Raw genomic sequence first — 14,715 nt, 5'->3', positions numbered from 1 at the left:
AAGGTTTGCATGTAATGAAGCAAGTCCCTTTTTGGCAGATGTTATTTGACAGCTACATCTTGGGATCCAAGCAGCACTCCTGCTGGCTCATATTAATATATTCTTGAAGAGATCATGATGAAACTTGTGGAAAGAGAGGATCCTTTTCTCTTCAGTGGGCTGTATTTTATGTCGTTCCTCTTCTATCTAATCCACTTAGTAAATTTTGATTTCAAGAGACTGTTCAAAGTTCATTGAGCCATGTTTTTTCAAATGCTTTAGCTCATGCTTTAGCTCATGCTTTAGCTCACACACTGCAGGCTGAATCCCTGCAGAAAATAGAACTGACCTAACAGGCATGTCAAGGTGTTTGTTTTTATTTTTTCCCTAAAGGCAAGAGGGAAGAAACATGATTCTGGGTCACTGATCTTCACATGCATCTTGTGGCATGCACATGCCACACAGGGTCCCCAGTGGGCTCCACAAAGCTCTATTCTCTCTACATCCTGTTCAGCAGATCTTCACTCTTTCAGGGGGAAAAAATCCCGATACTGCTACTTGAATTGCACACATAGAACCAACACATACAGAAAAAAAAGTCAATATTAATAGTTTTGCTTGTTATGCAATGAATATCAGATAAATATTAAGTTCCTAGCTGGAGCTGAACACTTAGTGGAGCTAAAGTGGAATCTAAGATAGAGGCAGTCTAAGCTATAAGACTTCTAGAGAGTTGTTATCCTTGGTGGTAATGACAAAAGCAATACAAAGTGGAGGCCAGGAACATTAAGAAGCTGTAGAATTTCCTGTTTAAAAAAGCAGAACTTTATATTTACTTAGAGTAACTGGTGTTAATTCTACACCTGTTGCAAGGCTTTTTGTTGTAATACCCAATGCGAATTCAAGAATTCTTGATGGGAGGAACAACCCAAATGTTTCCGGGTTCCTCATATCTAAATACTTTTTCCTTATAATGGAATTTGCCAGCTATCTTTATATATTATAGCTAAAGATATTATATATCTTTATATATTTCCTAGAAGAGGCATTTATTTTTACTTTAGGAACCTTACATAATTCCTCCTCCTACTGATCATCTTTGAGCAGCTGTGTTCTATTCTTTCTGCATACTAGAGTATCTTTAAGGACCTATTTTTTTCTATCCATTTACACAATATCCTATGGAATTGCAGTTATCTCCTTCTCTAAGAAATTTGAAAATTGTTTTACACATATTCTAAAAGAGATTATTCATTATTTTTACTTTTTATAAAGAGAGTTTCGTGTTTCACTGCAATGCAAGACTCACAGAACTAGCAAAATAAATATTAGCCTTGTAAGCTTTAAAAGTAGTGACACTCCTGGATACAGATGTGGCACTTCGGGATATGGTTTAGTGTTGAACACAGTGGTGCTTTGTTCATGATCTGGACTCAATAATCTTAAAGGTAGTTTTCAACCTGAATGATTCTACGATTCTCTGAGATACCAGGAAAGTGAATTGGTGAACCAAAGTCTTTCAGCAAGCTAATCTGCATAAATATATAATTTACATGCTTATTATATTAATCAAAAGAAAGGCATGAAGCTGTATCCTAGGAGGTTTAGGTTAGATATTAGGAAGAGGTTCTTTACCCAGAAGATTGGGCAGTGATTGGATTCTTCAACCAGTGATTGGGCACTGAAACAGGTTTCCCAGGAAAGTGGTCACATATTAAGATCATCAGGTTCATGGAAGTTCTCTAGAACAATTTAGTATATTTTCACCTTTATAAAAATCAAAAAGTCAAAAAATACACCAGGAGTGTTCAGGTAAGAATAATTATGCTAAGCCTAAGTTATCATCCTCTCCATGGGCAGCTTTCCTTTTTATTAGATACACATTCATCTAGATACATCAGAATGTTTTTGATGATTCCTTGATTAATGATCAACAGGGAATGGAAAGAGGACTGGTGTATGCTTGCGCTTTCCCAGCCTAGAATATAGCCAGGAACACCAGCTTCAGACAGCCACAGGAAAAGCACTCAAGAGCCCTGGAAGAGGCCAATACAAACTAAAAGAATGAGTGAAGCATCTCCCAAAAGGTAATGGTCCAGTTTCCCCGCAAGAAAAAATCACTTACTACTCACTGATGTGCTGGTGGCCAGAGACATCTCACACTGCACCATTTAGAAGCTTTAAGTCTACATCTTTCCTCAGCTTCTCTGAGAACAGCTATCACCAGTTGCTGCCTTTGTTCAGACAAGAGGAGAAATTTCTAATTAGTCCTACAACTCTCTTCATGAAAATCTGCAAGTTGTGCCAAAAGTCCCAAGGCAGGTAGTATCATATAACAAAGAAAAAAATCCTTCAGAGGAGAAATGCTTTCTCACAGCCACCTAGAGATGGAAGAAAAATAATTGAAAACTATTCTGGATTTTATACCTGCCAATATCTCCTTTAGAACAAAGGGAAAATAAAAAACACATTTCTAATGCATGACCCCACTTTTTCTGTCCCTAACTATGAGCAAGATGGAATGATGGCTCAGATGAAAAGATCTGATGCTTTATTGCATTTCTTTTCTGACATCATCCTTTACTTAGACAACCATTTGCCGCTCAGTCTATCAAGGGAATTTCAATAAGAGCATTCAGTTCCTTCATTTTATTCCAGCACCTTCATAACAATACATATGAATCATAGTGCACATTACGTTGCAGCAACTTTGAGTCCATTTTTTTCACTTTATTTCATTGTGAGTCTTCAAGGAAGTATTCTCTAAGTGCTGTCTCACAAATTAATAACTACCAGAGACCTGCTTTGTTTCTAAGGCTTTTTCTCTTCAGACTTCAGCTTTCTGTTTTTGAAGTGCTTTATAAGAAGCATTGTTTATGATTAAAATTCAACATATCCAAGTTAATTCTGACTCAGGGTATATTATATTCAGTGCGCATTTCTACCAATGTGAATGCATTTTAGGCCCACTCATTACTGTTTGAGGCAATTATGAGTTTTACAAGACAGTATAATCATGAATTCAAAGAACTTTACAGGTTTTGTAGTCCATTAAAACTTTCCTGCTGATCTCCATCTGCTCTAAAGATAATGAATACATGTTTCTTTCAAGCACTCTGCTTTATCAGCATAATATTTTTTGCCTAAGCAGATTTTATCTTGGATTTCTGGAGAGACATGGTTAGGTTTGGAGTTTTTTGGTTAAGGAAAGGGGAGAACAATGTCCCTGCCCCAATCCTTATCTGTTGCTTGCTTTATTTTTCCAAAGCCAAGCATCTACTCAATAAAAAATCAGAAAACCCCAAACTTAGGTTGTGTTGGCACTCTTAGTGTGACAACTACTGTGGTGACAAGTTAAACGACCCATGGATGACAGTCTCTTATAAATCAACTTCTTTGCCTGCAGCCCCCATTGCAAACCAAAGCAGGCTCAGTTGCTCCAGCCCTGCTGGATTCACCAGATCAGGTGGAGCTTTGTGTCAGTGCAGTTCTTGCCACCCCAAACTGCTGCAATCATCAAGTCCTGCTGGACTGGCTGCTTGGTCACTTCACAGCCTCATGGAATTTCTCTTCATGCAACTGCTGGGCCAGGCAGTAGCAGAGTACCAGTGGCTCTGCACAGTCCAGCTCAGGTCAGGCACAGCAGATGCTGCACTGGACCAGGCTGGATAAGCCCATCCAGACCCCCACTGGCTTCATGTAGGGTCACTTGGATGTGGCTGTATCACTCTGCCCAGCACCTGTGAAATAGTATATTGCCTAAATTTGGTGAGAAGACTAAAGCTGCAGCAGGACAGGTATCAGTCATGCACCAGTGCTGGCACTGTTTTGCAGTGCTGTCCGGTTAAGAACATTTGTCTCATGGGGTTGCTCTTCTGACAGCAGGAAACAGGGCATGAATAACACAACACTTCTGCAGCAGATGCAAGGTTTTGCACTCTCCATGACCTCCATCCTCAGTTATCGTGTAATTTAAGGTGTTCTTTGGGAGATGATCTGAAGAAGATGACACACTTGAACTATTACAGATCAAAGACAGGAATATATTCCATAGGGAAAAGGTTCCAGAAAAATAGACTGCTTTGTTAGCTGTTCTTTCCACTTTATGCCAGCCATGCAAAACCAGACCTACTCAGTTCTCTTCCCACAATTAATAAAAGGTACATCTATACCAAAAAGTATGTTACAAACCTGAATTTCAAAGTTCTCAAAAGAAGGCACAAAACCTGTCTCACTGCTGCCTAAAATATCTTGTTCAGCACTGCGAAAAGAAAAAAGAAAAGAAAAGAAAAGAAAAGAAAAGAAAAGAAAAGAAAAGAAAAGAAAAGAAAAGAAAAGAAAAGAAAAGAAAAGAAAAGAAAAGAAAAGAAAAGAAAAGAAAAGAAAAGAAAAGAAAAGAAAAGAAAAGAGTGGCAGAGAGAGAACCTTTTTCAGATGCAAAATGAAGTGCTCTATCCTCTGAACCATGCCACATGAATCAGCTTGCTTTATTTCTGATACACTTGGCCACTCAACTGTTTCTGGTTTGTCATTTCCTTAGGAGACAAACAGAAATGAAGGGGAAAAAAAAACAGCTGAGGAATAAAGCAGGCAGTAGCAATATAAAACTCAGGATGAGCTGTGCTCTGAGAAGAAAGGTTAAGTAAGGAAAGAAAACAAATACTAGATGGATGTAAAGGAAACATTTTTGTTGTAACAGTTCTGACTACACACAGAATAGCAGAATAACATACATTAGCCTGGCCAAAACTCAGGGCTTATGCCATTAGCTTGCCTTCAGAACCTGAAATAACGATGTATTTTTGAGACATTAAGGGAAAACACATCACCTAACATCCCACTGCTAATCGTGAACAAAGGCCATCCACCTGTGCTGTCCTGATAAAAAAAGCACTGCCATTGCCTACTGTCTCAACACTTGTGTGTCAATACAGAAAGCTGACAAGCAAGTGTTTCTGGGTTCCTGGAAGCATTCATTCATGCATACATAAGTGTATCTTTAAAGAAGAGGGTCCTGCTTGCTCTGCTTGAATAGAGGAATATGGGAATTATCTGTGAAGATAACAGGAATACAAATTCAGCTCTAAATTTTCCAAGTATTCTCACCATAGTGACTGCATAAATTTATTACAAGTTTCAGTAGTATCTTAATCCTTCAAGTAGCACTTAATTTAATATCTTGATTCATTACCTGAAACAAGCAGGAAAAGGCAGTTTTTAAAGAAATACAACTCACAGATGGTAGTAAAAAATGACAGCCTCAGTAGATTTTTCATGTCCAGGCCTCATAATCTGATTTTTAAAAAAGACTAAGGAGACTTGAAATCCAAATAAATCAAGAGGCATACTGTAGAGACCATGAACATTTTGGTGGTCACTTAACAACCCAAACAATTCAACCAATCTATCAACCAAAGAAAAATAACCATAAGAACAGATAAAATAAAATTCTATACCCCATAACTTTACTCCAGCTTTTCATTCATATTAAAAATATATTGACCAAGTTAAATTGAAAAACATGGTTCTATTAATCTAATTAATGTGTTACTTTGTTTTGTTAAAAAAAAAAAAAAAACCAAAAAAAAACCAGCAAAATAAAACCCCCAAACGTGCAAACCTGGATATCTAGTTTTGATTCAGTAAAGAACATATATGCAAACTTCATTTTCTATTAGGAATTCTTTTCACAGATCAACAAATCCTAAAGTAAAAATCCAAAGACTGAAAATTATAGTTAGAAATTGAAGTCTTTATCAGCAAAGAAGAGGGGAAAAAAAAAAAAAAAAAAGAGAAAAAAAAAAAGAAGAGTAGAATTAACATAATTTTTAATGTTTTAATGGGGTTTGTATACTTTATTTTAGGCTCATTTTCAAACTACTTTGCATTGTGAATATTTTCCAGCAAAGATAAAAAGAGAAATGCTTGACCAGCATTTGGCAAAGGATGATTACAACTTTTAACTTAATAGGAAATATTTTTGCAGCTGTCATATGGACCAGACATGCATCAGATACAGTTGCATTGACCATTTAAATAAGCAAAGTGCAAGTTAGAAATCTTACCTGGGAATTTTCTTGCTGCAAAGCTTATAGTAGCTACAACATCATTTATTTGTCCCAGAAATGTCTATGTGCCCATGATGCTGATGATTTTCTAATATTCCCTATTATGTGACCACATTCATGCACAAACAAATTACTATTTCTTTAGTGATATCTAAAATATTTTCTTGATTATAAATTAAAAACTGAGAACATAATTCAGATATACCACTTGCAGTGGTTTCACATTCACCAAACTCTGGTTGCCAAATTTAGTGTAGTGGTCCTAGTGTTTATTCTCTTTTTGTGGGAGAAAGATTAGGAGAAAAACAAAGCAGGCTCAAGCTTAAAAATAAACAAATAATTTTATTAAACACACACTAAAAGAATGGAAAAAGAAAGCTGGAAAAAAACTAAAACAAAACAGAATGAAACTCCAAAAACACTCTTCCCTCTCCCTACGAATTGCTAATTTTCCTACAAAACAATATAAAGAGACAAAACCTGTGATTTTCAGTAAGTTTCACTATTTGAAAATAGTCTTCCACTAATTCTTTAAGAGAGGAGTCTCTCTTAGAGTCATGGATCCCACTGATAACCTAGAACAGTTCTCTTGTGGGTTTTAACTGTCACAAAAACAGCCACCTGGAGAAACCTGCTTTTGTGACCCCTCCCAGGAGCAGTTTCCCAAGCTGCTTATGGGTCAAGGGTCTTAGACTTTTGCATACTGGGGTGTCACATTTTAAAGATAAACAACTCCAAAAGCAAAGGATTCTTCATCTCACGGTACAGAGATATCTTCTCACTTCTTCACTGGAACAGAGAGCTTCTCATCTTTATCTCTGTTCAAGCATCTTATAGGATTAATATTACTTAGTCCATCACAAACACCTTTGCTCAAATCCACACACAAATCTAATCATCTCCCCAAATGCATATCTTTCCCATGATTTACAGGGATAATCTACAGATAAAGTTCATTTCCATGGCTCAGTAAGAAGTCCAGCCTAAAATGGAATGGCAAACTCCTCCATCCCTTGCCCAATAGTCCTCTCACTCTTGCTCCACTGACACTGACTTCATGCTGTTTCTTCTCTATGTTTACTCTGTCCCTTTCTTTTCTCTCTCAGGGAAGGGTTAAGCCTTGGAAGCTTCATTTTGCCAGGAAAGGGTTAAATCTTCCCAGAGTCTTTCTCTCTCTCTCGATGCAGCTCATGGTGTTAGATTTTTCAAGGCCACACTGTTGACGGGGGCAGGGGGGGGGGGGGAGGGGCACGTGGGGAGAGAACTCACGCAGAAAGATCAGAGATCAGAGCACCTGGGCAGTCCAGAATCAAAAAAACCCAAGGCAGTATCATGAATGCCTTTTTTCCCCTCCCCTCAGTGTAAATCGGGGCAGGCCCCGGCCCAGCCAGGCCCGTAGCTGGTATCAGGGCCCCAGCTGGCAGGGCCTGCCCGGCCCCGTGCTGGCAGCGGATGGGCCCGGAGGCACAGCCCGGCCAGGCCAGTGGGGCCCGGCCGGCCCCTGGCTGCCGTAGGTGTTATCTTCCTCTCTCTGGCTGAAAGGAAAAAGTTCTGACCTGCAGGAAATCAGGGGTTTTATATAGGTACTGCCCAAAGTCGCATTTGATATTCTCAGTGGTCAAAACAGATGCCAGTATCACAAACTAGCCTTCTGATAGGCTCCTGTCCTTTATAAAGCAATTCCAGGGTCCTGAATGGGAAAACATTCCACGTTCTTCCATAACTGGAAAAAAAACTCTGCCAACCCATGGCACACTTGTGAAGTTGTCCAAAATATGTTCAACAGTTAGATAATTTAAATATATTTTAAATCACACAACTTAATCTAATTCTTTGATCTCTAAGGTTAGCAAGTCTACTAGTAAGGTAAGAGTTGGGAATCAGAACTGATTCAGTAATTTTTAAATGGGTCACAAGAAAACATTAACTACTTTTACCTTTCTGTTGCAGATAAGCCATGAAGTGATGCACATGGCTCACAGGAAAACAAACAAACAAACAAACAAACAAAAACCACACACGCACAAACACACAACAACAACAACAACAACAAACCCAGAAAACAAACCTTCTTCTGAAATGGAAATAGATTGTCTCAACTGACTCTTCCAGGCATACTTCTTTGGAGCAATATTTTCTTATCTCTTTAATTCTTAGGAAAGTGTTTATTCTCTATACTGGCATATACAGCACTATAAAACACAGTAGCCTTAGTTCATAAAAGTGTGTTTCATTGTAAATGCTCTGCCAAAGGTTACAAAACCTGGACTTCAGAGCAATTAGACACATCACAAGTGACACACTTGGCTCTGAGAAGGGGAAAATGACATTTGTTCAACACAAAAGCACTTTAGGCCAATGGGTTCATTCACATTCATTTCCTGCCAGAAAGCCTTAAAGGCATTTCTTGTACCACTTTGCAAAAGCTTAGATTGCAGCATAGGAAAACAAAGTAAAACAGAAATAAATATTATACGTTAAACTGAGAATCTTGGCTAGACCCACATGGCCGCTGGTAGACTTTGGTGGTTTAAGAATGTTGCTCCCCAGCGTAGTGTTCCAGCTGAAACCACTCCAGACCATGCACCACTCTCTCACTCCTCCCTCTCTCTCCCTCTTTCCTGCAGCTGGATGGAGAGGAGAATTGGAGGCAGAAAAGCTTGTGTGTTGAGATATTAACAATTTACCAGAAACATCAATGAGATAAAAAGCAAACAGCAAAAGCAGCAGTATTAATTTTAAAAGTGCACAAGAGAGAGGTAAGCTATTCACATGCAAATGGTCATGGTGGAGACTGAGCCCACTGTCACCACACTCCCCCCAGCCTGGGAGACACCCCTTCCCCTTGCCCCCACAAAGTGAAGTGAGGTGATATATGGTATAGAACAGACTCTGGGTTTCAGCCATTTCCCCTCCAGGCTACTGCAAAAGTGAATTTTGTCCTGGCTTGAACCAGGATGTAAACCCAGGGTACAGGGCATACCTTAAAGACAGAAAATGGCATAAAAATAGTTTTGTCACCTTGACAATTTCTTGTTTATTTCTGACAGTCCCACTTGAAAGAGGGCAGTCACAGAAACATCTCTGCTGAAAAATTTCACACAGGTTTGAAGTCTTGAGCTCAAAATCACATCACACAGGAACACATACCTTTTAATAGCAATCTAGAGAGAAAAATGAAAAAATCCTCTAGCTTTCTGAACATTTTTGACCCTGTCAAAGAAAAGAAACAAGTTTTCAATCCTGTGACTTAAGAAAGCAACCTTGTTGTCATCAGGGAAAGAAACTCCTTCTATGCTAAGAGAAAAGCAGAGCAAAAATCTTTCTCTGTAGGGAGCAGGATGGTAGCCGAAAGATTCCTGAGGAGACTGCTCGCTCTTGACCTCTGAAGCAACAGGGATCAAAGAACACCCCTTAGACATGTTTTCTCATCAACAGAACTCAAACCGCAAACAGCAACTGTTTCCTAAGCTCATTTTATCCTCATATAACTCCAGTAGTCTATGTAGTGTGTTCTATTGTCTCAAATGTACATCCTATAGGTGTTTTGTGGTCAGTACACATGGGAACAAGAAAAACAGAAAAATATGGCTAGGAGTGCCTCCGTTGCCTCCCCACACACCACCCCATGAAAAGAAGAGGAAACTAAACTCTGCTCAGTAGAGTTCCAGTTAGCTCCCCAGATATATTTGCTGTCGTTCAAACCACACAACTCTGGCCTGGCTGAAGGGATCCCTAGCAGTCATTGTTCACCTTGCCTTGGATAATTCCTGAACTCCTTGGTAAGCGCAGTTGGCAATGTAGGTCTCAGACTGGACAGTGCCACTTTACAGAGCCCACAGCTCCCTGAGATCTGGCATTAGGACCTGAAATGCCACCTTTGTCTGCCATCAGTAGAAACTGCTATGTTTATATAATATACTGAGAAGAGTGGTAGCTTAGATGAAAAAATCCTCATGAAGATACTTGTGTGAATTTAAAATATGCAGAAAAGACAACAGTATATAAAATTTAAAATTTGGTTTGCTACCATAAATATTATCAGAAGCCACATACTTGAAAAGAAAGACCTGGAGCAAAGCTCAGGCCCCTGAATAAGGACCTTTAAATAATCAAATAGCCAGTCTAGGTTTTGAGGGTTTGATTTTGTTGTTTTGGATTTTTTGTTGGTTTTTGTTTGTGGGGGGAGTTGGGGTGGGTCATTATATTAGGGAATCAGACTCACTATTTTATTTGCAGACCTACAGCTGCAATGGAGAAATCTCTTGGTTAGCAACAGAAGCTTCAAAATTTTCTTTCTTTAATATTACTAATGATTATCCAGTGGAAACAGATCTGGAAACCTCTTGGGTTTATAGAATACTAAAAAAAACCAAAACAAAACCAAACCAAAAACAAAACCAAAAACAAACAAACCAACCCCCCCCCCCCCCTCAAAACCTAAATCCTAAAGAGTATTAAAGTGACTGCAACGTAAGCCTTTATTACATTTGCTTAACCTCAAAAGCAGACAGTGTTTCCCTTATTCAAATGGAAAGGATCACAAACTACAGAGGGAAAGTTCATTAAGGAAGCCACTGGGCTGACTTTGATAGACAGGCAAGTGATGGCTGCAGACAACCCTCTGGTCCACAGCTCATCAGGATTAATCTTTGAATTTAAGGACTCACACAACTCAAAAATGGCATGTACAAGATTAGAGGGCTTCAGACCCATCCTTGTCTGTTTATAGCTCCAACAAAGAGACATTATATATGTATGTATGTATATATGTATGTGTCCTTACTGTGCAGGATCCCTTCCCAACAATATACAGCTTTAAATCACTGCAAACAAGAGACATCTCAGGAAAATGTTTTCAGATAACTGATTTCTCATTTTTGTTTGCAAACGTCTCTTTGCCAAGCTCATTAGCAAGGTACTCCGTGAATGATGAATATAAAGGGATGCTGCATGGGAGTCATGACTGTTTATGGGAAGGTTAATAATGGAACAGATCATTTCATCACTGACATTTTTCCTGTCTTTATTCATTTAACATATGGGAAGAAAGCCAAGGACAGAAAATGAAATAGAAAAGGAATAGCTGAGCTCCTTCCTTCATTGTACTTAGATGAGATGAATAATATAGTCATTCACTGTGCAACAGGGCAAAAAGTCAACAAATGCTAATGAGTCTCCATAGGTTTTATAACATTCAATTCTCTATAGTCTTTACTGGTGTCTATTCTGAAGCCTCATGCTAGCCGTAAAGAGAGAAAACAGCAGTTTGAAGCAGTAATAGGGGTTGGAGCCTGCTGTGTTGAACTTCTCAAATTGCTAGGAATGAGAGAACTTTAGCAGTTCCTGTACAAAATTTAAATCTCTATTTCAAGTGGCATTTCAACTGCCACTGAGCTGCTGCATGGATTGAGTGGACAGAATAAGGATGCTTCAGCTTCATGATTATTTCCTCAAAGACCTTTGAGCCATTCTGTGGAGTATAGCTGAACATTTTCAACCTGTGGGCAAAGCTGAGTACATAAATAAGAGTGTAACAGTGAACAAACATTGCCAACACACTGTGTTTATGAACATTCTCAGTCACAAGGACAGAAAGCTTCTTAGAGGAGAAGCACTAAAATAAGAAGTATAAGTTACACTAAAATTGAAAGGGAACCTAAGACAATGTTCCCTGACGTGTGTTCCCTGATTACAGCTTTTTTAGAAATCCTAATCATGTAGCCAATGATCTCAGGGAGGGGTGTAACCCTAATGATCAAAGTCTACAGAGAGCAGCTGGGCCTTACAGTGTGCAGGTGCACCTTACAGTGTGTAGCTGCCTGCACCATGCAGCTGCAGGAGCACCTTTTAGGATGGAATCCTTCACCTCTGCCAAGACAGTCTAGTGTCTCCTAAAATTGCACCCCCACCTGTTTTGCATCTGAACAAAATAATGCTGATAAAACAGCTGTTTAGACATATTTTTAAGACATGCACAGTAATCTAAATTTCACCAGATAAGACCAAACATTTAAATCTTCAGCTCTAAACCTATGCTTTAACTCTTCAGCAAGAACCCTGTTTTCTGAAGAATCTCCATAGTCCTTGCTCCTTACACTGGACAAACTGCCATCCTATGTTCACTGAGTTCTCCAAAACCACTTGCTAGTCAAAATTCCTATTCAAATTTCCTTTGGGAATCTGGGATTTGTAGACAAGACTAGCAGACTTATTTCACAGCTGGAACAATTTAATTTTTTAAAAAGTGACACTAGTAGTCAGCCTACATGCATTAATTTTTCTTCTCCCTGTATGCTCTGCCATGAGACAAAAAAATATCTCTCCTCTGGGGATAAGGGAGCAAAATAATGTTTCTCTTCCTAATACCTACTCTAAGCTTCTTGCACATGCACAACTGTCCTCATGCCAAATTTTTTGTTTCAAACTGTTTTGGTGACTCAACGGGACAGTGGGACAGGATAAATGAAGATACCTGTTTTCTCTAGGGATTTTATTCCACATAAAGAGACAAAGTTCAAGAACCCCATAGCATATGCTGAATGATAATACATGCAGACCATGCAATTCAGCCTCTTGGAGGTAGCCAGTCACACGTTCCAAAAACTATAAGGCTATGTTTTAAAGGTGATGTGCATAAGCTAATAAGCTCAGCTGTTCCCTGCTTATTAGAAGTTAATTCAAGGATCTATGCTGTGCTCTTGCTGAGCTGCAACATTTGCCTGATTAATGTTTTTCAGTATGAGCTAGCAGGAACAATTTCCTCTGTTTATTTAGGCAGCAAGTCTACCTCTGCTACCAGGACATCTGTAAGCATTTAAGGAAGATTTCATCTCAGGGAAAGGATCCAGGCACTCTGCACATCAAAGAGTGCTGTTAGATCTTGGCCTCAAGGTCCCACTTACCAGTTCAGGTTAAAATTCAAGCTGTTCCAATGTTACTTAGATCCAGACTTTGTTAATGCTACCTTGAGAAGGAAAAGTGGGAAAAAAAAAAAAAAAAAAAGGAAAAAAATTACAGTTTATGCTACATAAACACCTCTTAGCTCCATTTCTGAAACACTGGAGATGAATACTATCGCAACTTCCTAGTAACTGCTCCTCCTTTGAGCAGAGGAAAAGCAATCCTTCCAGTGGCAGCTACCTGAGTACTCTGTCGTGAGCCAGGGCTTCAGGGCTCCAGTTCTAGTGTAGCAGGTTATGGTGCCCAGGTAAAAAACTTCAAGCAAGTATTGATGAGACACTGTTCTTCAGGATCTGAGTCAACCAACACACAGAGATAAGATTTCCATCGTTTTCCACTGCTTTTCAGCTTTCCTCCTCAACTTTAATTTTGTTGGCTATCTACACAAGCTTTCCAACTCTCAGTCTGATTTCAGTACAAGGATTCAACAAGAGTTCATAGTATGTTTTACCGTGGACCACTGAGGTAAAACACTCCTGTGTGATTATCTACTCTCTTGGAAGGAAACCCAGCACAGTCTCAAAAACCCTCTGGGGGGAAAAAAAAAAAGAGATAAAAGGAAAAATTTATATTATCCATAAAGCTCAGAGGAGCAAAATAAAACACATAAAAATATGATAAAAAGAAAACATTAAAAAAATTATGTTCCAGAACATAAGCATGCAAAAAATACCTTCTGTTCTTCATATAGTAGCAATAGAAAGTCAAAAGCATAATACTAAAACCACATAAACTCCTGGTTTATACAATTTACCTCACTTTAATCTTGGCAATAAATTCTAGTACTAACAATTAATAGGAAAAAACCAAAAGCAGGAAAAAAAAAAAAGGAAGATAACTGTAGACTAGAAGCATTTCAAAATTAAAGGGAAACCTGATCTTTATTTGTTGGGAGGTATTGGCAAGAGAATATAGCATTAATGAACAAAACTGCTTTGCATTAGACAGCACATTTTTGCTACCAACACAAATTAGAGATTTGCTTCTAGTCTAGAAATCTATCCTATCAATTTTTCCTCAGGCTCTGTTTTCTCACTCCTCAGGGTGTCTGGCTGTTGAAGAAGAAAAGGCATTGATTTAAGACTCAGTTCTGCAACACTGTTAATTGTGTGAGTGTATCTTACCCGTAACTCATCCCTATGAAGCAAATGGAAATGCTTGCATACATAGGAATTAGAGCTTGCTGGAATTTTTTTTCTTTTTTTTTCTTTTTCTTTTCTTTTCTTTTCTTTTCTTTTCTTTTCTTTTCTTTTCTTTTCTTTTCTTTTCTTTTCTTTTCTTTTCTTTTCTTTTCTTTTCTTTTCTTTTCTTTTCTTTTCTTTTCTTTTCTTTTCTTTTCTTTTCTTTTCTTTTCTTTTCTTTTCTTCTTTTCTTCCTTTCTCCCTGGAAACAATCCTTTGCATAGACACTGCAACTTTTGACAAAATATATGAGCTTGGCTTGTATCTGCTTCTTTCACAGATTTGGACATGCAGATTTGCACAGAGAAGTTTGGGGTCAGAAGACCATTTTGGTATTGCACTCACACAGTGCACACAGTCCAGGAAAGCTCTCCTCCTGGGGCTAACATTGCTGCCCTGAGAAAACTAGTTACCTGCCATTTCAGTAGAGTCAAGAATAGGAAATTTGCTATGACAAGCAAAGTTCTTCTTGCTCCAAAATATAATTTCAAGTTATGGTGAAGAATAAAATACATCTCTGACCT

Source organism: Hirundo rustica, chromosome 1 (assembly GCF_015227805.2).
Source record: "Hirundo rustica isolate bHirRus1 chromosome 1, bHirRus1.pri.v3, whole genome shotgun sequence".
Taxonomy (NCBI): domain Eukaryota; kingdom Metazoa; phylum Chordata; class Aves; order Passeriformes; family Hirundinidae; genus Hirundo; species Hirundo rustica.
This window is presented reverse-complemented; position numbering follows the sequence as displayed.